This window comes from Etheostoma cragini, chromosome 3, assembly GCF_013103735.1.
Source record: "Etheostoma cragini isolate CJK2018 chromosome 3, CSU_Ecrag_1.0, whole genome shotgun sequence".
NCBI classification, from domain to species: domain Eukaryota; kingdom Metazoa; phylum Chordata; class Actinopteri; order Perciformes; family Percidae; genus Etheostoma; species Etheostoma cragini.
In genome coordinates, this window is record NC_048409.1 from 22751847 (window position 1) to 22760951 (window position 9105).

At 38.1% G+C, this 9105-nt stretch overlaps 1 protein-coding gene across 1 annotated transcript in view; it reads right to left on the reverse strand.

Annotated features, from left to right (window-relative positions):
• pik3cb (phosphatidylinositol-4,5-bisphosphate 3-kinase, catalytic subunit beta) overlaps nucleotides 1-5941 on the reverse strand; it is a 52481-nt gene extending 46540 nt beyond the window's left edge. Inside the window, exon 1 of the mRNA XM_034866979.1 lies at nucleotides 5697-5941. The gene's annotated coding sequence lies outside the window, so the exon portion shown is untranslated. The remainder of the gene's footprint in view (nucleotides 1-5696) is intronic.
• Nucleotides 5942-9105: the final 3164 nt, after the last annotated feature.

A 9105-nucleotide genomic window follows, 5' to 3' on the forward strand; every position in this document is an offset into this window, starting at 1 on the left:
TAGCAATGCATTTGTTACAGTACAATACAATAAATTCTCAGGAATAGAACTTGCCTAATAATTTTGCACACAGTGTATGTAATGAAATGATTGGAGTTTCTTCTCCTGCCTGGATGAGTGTTTGTTGTTTTGCTGATACCATTGTAATCTGACTGGTCAAAAGAATGGACAAGTTGGAGAAAATGATGGGCTCAAACTGGGAGTTGACAGCTGGACAGCAACCTTTTTAAATGCAAAAAGACGAAAAGTTGACAAGAGTTTTCTCAACAGTCCTATTTGTAGTTTGTCTTTGGGATAGATTTTCTAACAGAAAAGCTGCCCAATTTATTGCTTTCCATCAGCAAATGTTTAAGTCAAAGATGCAACAACAGCACCACACACATAACACGCCATACAGCAACACAAGTCTATCCTCATGTTGAAGTAGTCTGTGCTTCCTGCATGCATAAGTGATTGTAGATGCTCGGATGTTGTTTCCATTTGGTAACTGGAGACTCTTGTTTTCTTTAAATTTTATTCGCAATCGGTAAGCACAAAGCAAGAGCATGTTTGCTTGAACGACAACACAATTAGCTTGCTGTTGGTGACCGAGGATGCTGTCAAGCCCTGAGTTAGTTTGGGCATTTACACTGTAGAGTACATAAATGTGGCTGAAATAGGTCTCTGACCACATCTGCATCAGAAGCAAATTTGTTGTTGTTTTTTTAGTCAAATTGAATGAGTTTGTTCTCTGTATGCAAATGACTTACTGAAAATGAACTAAAGGGAGCAGTTAGTTTATTATGTTAAGGGGTAAATGCCTTTATATCTCATTTGATATCTCCCTGTCTTTCATTTCACTGTACCTTCTCTGGCATTTCTCTCTCTGTTCGTTATGTCTCTCTATCCATATCTTGCTGTCTTCCCTGCATTCCTTGGCAGGTCTCGGCCTGCTGTGCAGCAGAGTGAAAAATTCCAGCATGCTGCTCTCATCTCCCATTAGCCAGATATTTCTATGCATATAAGCAGTAAAGCACAGTTTGCACTTAGTTTAAATATACTTAGCATTCCCTTCCTGTGGCCAGTTGTGATAGCAAATGAGATTGTGGTGCTTAAAAAAAAGAAAATTGCTATCATGCAAGCTAGCAGACAAATTGTGAAAGCCAGCTTGCTTACACACGAAAAACACCTACATCAACTGTCTCTCTTTCATACTACTCTTTGAGAGGATATTACGCAATACTTTCACTGTGATGAGGGGAAATTACTTTAAAAGTATAACAGCAGGAAGTGTGAATGAGGTTGAGAGAGCGAGGTGAAAAGAGAAATACAGGGACAGGAGAGAAAAACGGATGATAGGGATAGTGCAAATAGTAAGTGGGCACACACACACACACACACACACACGGTTGCAAAAGTGGGTTTAAAATTATAAATAATGCTAGGAGTTGAATGTGTTGTCATGACAGATAGAAGGTGTTGAAAAACACAGCATTTGCTCTAATGCTACTGCACTGCCCGGGTTCTATGCAGTTCAATAATGCTGCCTTTCGGAGCTCCAGCTAAATTTAGCAGTATTCTAACACAGCAGGCAATCAGTGAGGGAGAAACTCAAAAAAAAGGTAGGGTGCATGCTTGTCAGGCAAAGATCAGCTGGTCAAGGCCGATTGGCTCAATACACACAGAGCCTGTCTGACACTGTGCACAAACACATTGCTACTAGCATAGTCTTGTCCATATAAAGTCTAAAAAAAATAAATAAAATAAACCTCTCTGATTGTTTTACTTACAATTCAGAGGCCAACAATTGGATTCTAGACAGATTATTAATGCAACAATTTTTTTATGTACATTTCCAAGCGTTATTTTAAAAAATTATATATAAAATCTGAGATTGTTAGATTTTGACATATACAGTTTTTGTCACACACAAGTTGTAATGAAATGTTATGTCTACTGAGGCTTTTATTTTGTAGTCCTTCCATGCTTAAGCCTTAAACATGCTTGTGAAAGTCACCTTCTCTCTCTCAGTAATCTTCCATGTCAGAGGCTCAGTCATGTTTAAAGGTGGAGAATTGGCTTCTTAGAACATAAAACACAAGGTGGTCAGATGTAAAGTGATAAAGTAGATGAACATCCCTGATGTGATTTGCCTAATTATTTTACGTATGTCTTATTAGATTATGTGTATATATGAATATATACAAAATGTATTCATTTTTTTCCTTTTGGCCATTTTTGTGTTTTTTTCCGCACTCCTGCCTAAACTTGTTGTTTTCCATTATCAAATCCTCTTTCAGTCACTCGGATTTGTACATATCTGGAGACAGTAACTTAAATAAAAATGAACATATTAAAAAAAAAAGCAAATCATTTATTAACTTATCAGAAATCGAGCATCTAATCGTTCTAGAGAGAAACGGCATGCATCTAAAGATCAATTCTTTTTCCCACCCCTATCGTTTTATATACCTCTATCGTTTTATATACATTGCTCTGGAAGTATTACTCCAGCATAAGATTTGAAATGAAACAATGTCATCCCAACACATTAACGTGTTGTTTTAAAGCTTTCCCAACAGGTTCAACCACTGTGGATGTGAACACCCTTAAAGTTGAGAGTCTTCATTTTCCCCTCACAGGCATTGTTTTATTTGAAATCCAACATGGGGGAGTAGAGCCAAAACTATGAAAAATATATCTCTGATATATTGACACTCCAAATACTTACAGACCGCAAAGTATGATTAGTTTTCCCATGCTGCAATATTGCCGGTACACCATGCTGATTTCTGACGCCAAACACCATGCTGTTGGTCCCAGAGACCAGAGAAATACCTTTCTCCAGTCGCAGAGAGTGCACTTTTCCCTTTCTCTGTTCTGCCCTAAACACCCTGTATCGTTCACGTAGCTCAATCCTAAACCACAATATGAACCAGAAGCCTCACACTGAAAATGAGCTCACTTTACAGTACTGTTCAAGTTGGTAAACTGATGATACAGAACATGGACGTCGACCCAGTTGCACAATTTCTTTTTCTTATTTAGAATTGTGCTTTCAGTTGTAACCAGTTTCTCTAGAGAGGCCTGCTTTTGGACTAAATCTGGCATGGAGTAAATAGCTGCATTGTTGGCTGAGGTCTGTGGAGTGACGTCAGTTAGTCTTATCAGTGTTCTCCAACTTTACTTCAGAAGGGGCCTGACAGCTGACCCCGCCCAACAAAAGGCAGCCAGGACCGTTGCCTGACCAAAATAACATATTTAAAACGCATGAACTGGTTAAAACATTATTTCAGAAAGTGGTAGTGCTGTGGCAATACAAAAATTACCAACAAATATTGGCTAATTCTATTCAGCAATTCTTCTCACCTTTTGCAACATGCTGTGTTGCGCTAAGATTCTTTCTCTGCAAGCATCCATCCAGGTTTAAGTAATCAACTGTGCTGGAAAACAGCACAGGAGGAAATGTGTGTGTGTGAACTGCTGTCGAGATGCCTTCATCACTGCGACAAAGACCATATGACTGGATTTTCTACTGTACTGAACAGTCAAATCATCATTAAGGGTATGTGTGTTTGTGTTTAAGGTTTATGAACAATCAAAAGTGAAATGTCAGATTGAGTCTTACATGTCATAAAATACTCAGCCAGACACAATTGCTCCCCCATTGCCACCCAAAACACCGTAGAGTAGGTTAAGGGTGGGTCATACAAAAATAAAAAAATAAGATAAGTGCCTGTTTTTGGTTAATTTGGATATAAATAATTGCAATATAAACTCAGTAAGGCAACCAGAGCGGCTTCCACATTAACTGCAATGTTCAAATACAAACGGAAAGTAGCCTCTGGAAAATTGGTGCATAGTACCCACTGCAAGGTTGAAAAATCTCTTATATCATACAAACGCCATTATGCTCAACCCTCAGGCTAGGTGTGTGCACATGAGGGCACCCATGTGCACACACCTGTCAGCAAATCTGCATTTGTTACATTGTCCTTATGTTGCCAGACATAATCACCACCCACCTACTGACTGCCTCCACTGACACAGATTGAGTTCAAACTAAACTCTGATTCATAAATCCATTTATGTTGGCTTATCATGAGCAGAGGGGCCTACTATTCAGGAAAGCTCAGTCTGAGGACATTCAAAGGTCCTCGCTTGTCGAACAAAACCGAGCGAGCACACACAAAATCAGTCACTGTCATAATTTCCATGCATACAGGTTTTAAACCTGCAAAACAGTTGGCAGGACTCCAATACGCCTGCTGAGAAAGTGGTGGCTGAGTTGCTAGACATGCCAAAACCTGAACACAAATTACCACAGTTCTAAGAAGTAGCCTAACTGTCAGTCGCATGTAGTTAGTCAAATACTTAAAACAGGCTTCTTATGCATCTTTCAAGTGCCTTATTGCCTATGTCAAGTTGCCTACAACATTTAAATATAAAATGACTGGTTGGGTGTGTCCAAATTAAATCAGTAATCCATACTGGTTTTTATGAATCAGCTTGCTCCACCAGGCTACATCAGGAGGATCAATATTCTGGTAGTAGTTAAACTCTACCAAAAGATATCTAATCTGTGTCGACTTCTGTCTCTGAACGAAATACAACCAGAAGCTTAGTATGGATATGGCAAAAAACAAAGAAGCTGACTAATCCCTCTCCTAAGTTTCAGGTTTCATACATAGACTGGTTTCATATCCTCTTTATTTGGCTGTAGTTGTCTTTTATTTCTCGATAAGAAAACAGACAGAAGTCATCGCTGACATATCTTAGGAGGTCCCAATGACCGCCTTAAGACTACGCTTGGTTGTATAGATCAGGGTTTGCTGAGATGGGTACAAGGGCCCAGGGCTCACTGAGGAAAATAACAATTGACATGGTTGATTTCACTACAATTCAAAACAAGTTATCGTAAAAAGAGAATGCGGACTATATAGCTATCTGGAGTAGGAGTCTGTCACATCTAAACATTTTTTCAGGACACAGTATAAAATGACAAGACCTTGATTGTTATTTAATAAAAAAACGACAACTAAGTCCAGGTTTAGTGGCTGGAACCATGACAAAGCTGATTAAAATAGCTAAAAGTCCTTCTGTCATTGCAAAAATGGGAACATTTAACACTACTAACCTAGCCAAAAAAGCAACACTGTTAGGCCTACAATAAAAGCAGTTCAATTGAGGTATAACCACGGTAATGCTGCAGTCTGTTTTAGGGAACACTGAACAGTCTACACAAATAAAAGTTTGTTGTTGTCTCGGTAGAGCTAAAGTTAATTTTTTTTTAAACAAATTGGGAATCCTTTAGAAATCCACAGGGTTTGTTGGTAGCCTATATTCGGTATATATACACACTTAAACCCGGGAACACCTCTTGATATTCATACAATTAATACTAATTTGGTCGTTGCCACCGCCCATCACAATTCATTTTAGCGAACGTTGCTTTATGGCAAGAACGGATGGAAGCAATCCATCAATTATTTTAATTATTATATTTTTCGAAATAATGACTGATTATCTTGTTAGCCTATAGATTCGCATAAGTTATTAAGTTATCTCCAGTAAGCATGGTTATGATTTTTCATTGATAGCCTAGATGCGACATTCAATTGACAGATTGATGAACGGAGTTTGGCGAGATGTCCTCACTCGGCAAGTGAAAAGTGGGGCTACCATCTGACCAATAAAAAGAACAAGTGGGGACTTACCTTAGTCGCTCTATGGTTTAAGGTCGTTGAAGAATGTCGTACCGGACGAGCAAAAGCTGAAAGTTAATATTGCTTAATGTCTTCACGGCAGAGTAGTTTCACGTTCAAAAAGTCTGTGTGACACACGACCCACGGCCCCGTCTGTCTCACTACGCAGGACTCAGACCTCGCAGGTGGACGACGCGCCGTCCTGCTTCCTGTTTATTTCGTAAGGTGAACCACCACCGCTGCCTTTTCCTCCGCCAGCGCTCCCTCCGCCAATAGTCTACCACCGTCAAGTCTGAGCGAGTAACAGAAACAGGACCTCCGCTCAATTCATTCAAAATAAAAATCCTTACTAAATGTAGTTTATGCTACATGAGATTCGATCTGCAACGCTTTGACTAACGGGAAAATCCACCCTGAAGTTTTAATTGACATTGTTTTATTTGGACAACTAGTCAGTAGGCTATAAACTGCTGGTCCATTGACACGGAATAACGGGCTATGAATTGGAAGCTTAGTTTAATTTTATTTAAAATGCATTAATTACAAGAAATGTAAACACAAGAAAATTATAGTGGTTGCAGTAGTTTGATACGAATACAATAGGCTACACATAAAAATGCACCCCACTCTGCAGAACACTTAAAAGAGTCATACACAGAGTACTCAAAACATTCTACAATGTTTCAGTACTGTCTGGATGTACTAGTTATCTCATTAGTACGTATCTTACTTTGCCTGACTGTAGCCTATCTCTAGATGTAGAAATGTGTTGCATTCCACTGCTCATGTAGTACATACCCGTGCACATTAGCCTACATTCCCAACATCTTTCCATAAACAGATTTGTTTTGCTGACTCTTATGCGGGACCATCTTCTATATTAGAAAGAAAATACTGTCTGCAAAAGGGTTGGCTAACAATAATTATCCTTTGGACCATGTGTAACTTGGTTTCAACAGGCAATCACTTAAAGCTGTGATGAGAAAGTACGGTATGCCAGTAAACTCACAATAGGTTACTAAAGAGCTCCAGAACTGGTTTCCACATTACATCATCACTACAGTAGAGCCTGTCAGTCTGCTTTTCATTTTGGTCTAATCAATAATCGTACAGTACTGGTTATTAAAGAAAAAACAACAATTGCAAATACCTAAGCCTACTTTGTTTTTACTTTATTTTTAGGTTCAGTGTTTTCCTTGTATAAATAATTAAAAAGCCTAAATGGTCTTTAACAAAATAAAATAGATTGAAAATTTCGATGTAATTCACAATAACATATAACACAGTCTGCATTTGTTACTGTTTTATGAAAAGAGGAAACACTTGACTTAACTGAAACAATGCTGTTCCTAAGTGACACTATGAGGCTTTTATTGTGAAGGCCCCATCTTCTTTCTTCTGGTTTAGGCGGCCGTCTAAAGCTGATTTGTGCAGTTCTCAGGTTGAGGCAGGGAGGGCAGCCGGCTTTCTTCCAACAATCACATATGCTACTACCGGCACAAAACCATGTAAGTAAACCTATTAACGCACAAAACTTCTCAGAAGTAATTTTACCCAGAAACACAATAATGACTTATTACCTGAACACAACATTAAAAGGAAGTCCACAAGCCGAAAATGCAGACTTACGTCTTTGTAGCCGATGTCAATCGTTAATTTGAACCTAAGTTAGGTCACAAAACAAAATAATGAGGTTATGCCCCAATTTGATAGTCGTACATTTTTATCTTCATGAAATATGTACAACACTAAAGCATAATGGTTTATCAGGAATGTATGAGCTGGGCTGCCCTCTGGCGAGTAAATGGGTTGTTGCAACTTAAAATACAATGCGCTCATACATACTGGATATCACACACACACACACACACACACACACACATATATAATACATACATATATATATATATATATATATATATATATATATATATATATATATATATATATATATATACATTTGTGTGCGTGTGTGTATGTGTGTGTAGATATATCTCCCCTTGTGTTGTGTCTTATTCATTTAGGTCCGTTTGTTTAGTTCTGTTTTGTTGTTGCTATTGTCAGTAGAGTTATAGTTTGTTGACCTCTTTTATCATAACTCCTGTTTTCCTATTTACCTCACTGCCTGGTCCTTGTACTGTACTGTATGCAAACTAGAAAAACTCCATCATTTTGAAATCATAACTATTGTGCTGGAGTTTATTGTAAATATTTTTTCTAACAAAATCAAACGAGTTGTGTATGGCTAAGATAAAGGCACCCAAAATATGCCAACAATAGAAACAGAGCCCTAACAATTAGTTTCATTAATACACTTAAGATAGGTTAGTGGTTTAAGAAAAATTGCTCTTCCAACAACCATACAATCACAAGCTAGCTCATACAACACTTCTTGTTTGTAATAATACCCACACAGTTACGCCCTAATCATGCCAAAATCCCGGTGGCTTTGTAGGGACGACAAGAACTAGTCTTCCCAGGAGATAAACCTATAATAATAAATCCCACTGTGTAAATATTTCCCATGATGAAAGAAAATAGTTGACATATCACAGTAAAAAAAAAAACACAGGTGGAAATAATAAAATGACAGGTCAATTCCATTTAACTGATTCAGTTTCAGGGTCTGGGTATTGTGCACGCTGCCTGACTTACTGGGACACTTGAATAGAACAGAGCCATTGTTATGTTATAAGTAACACCTGTGCTTTTCCTACTATGTCGAGTCAAAATGTGTGCTGTGAAAAAAAGGCCTGTTGTTTATCATTTTGTGTTAATAATTTTGTGTGATGTAATATTGTTTTTAAAGCCTGGCCTTTTTTCCCCTAAAGTCTGGACAAAGCAATAGTTTAGAGCTAAGTTGTTACATAGAGGTGACCTTGAGCCAGACAGTGGCCAACTACGGTTGTACTGGGCAACATAGCTGTGAATGTGTGGGGAGTGGGAGCTGGATCAGGTAAGGTGGAGAAGTTGTGCCCAGCAATGTAGTAAGACACACTGGACCTTAACGTAGTCTTTAACAGGTAAACCAGTGTGTATAAAAGGTTAATGGTCACTTGTCAAACACACACCATTTTCTATGACAACCCAAACTAGAATCATGTCTACACATGAGCTCTTTATAATAAATTATATTATATATTAAAACATTATAATTATATTATATATATATATATATACACACACACACACATACATGCATATATATATATATACAAATATATATATATTTTGGCTTGGCCAAACCAAATGACACACAATGAGAAACCAAGATGGAAACAACTGATAAAAAGAAAGCAAAACAAACCTAAACCCCCCTCCCTCCAACATGGCAGCACACGGTATGGCTCAATTGGCTATATATCATAGACAGTATAAGAAATGGACACAGCGACGCCATGTACTTTGACGTGGAGTGAAG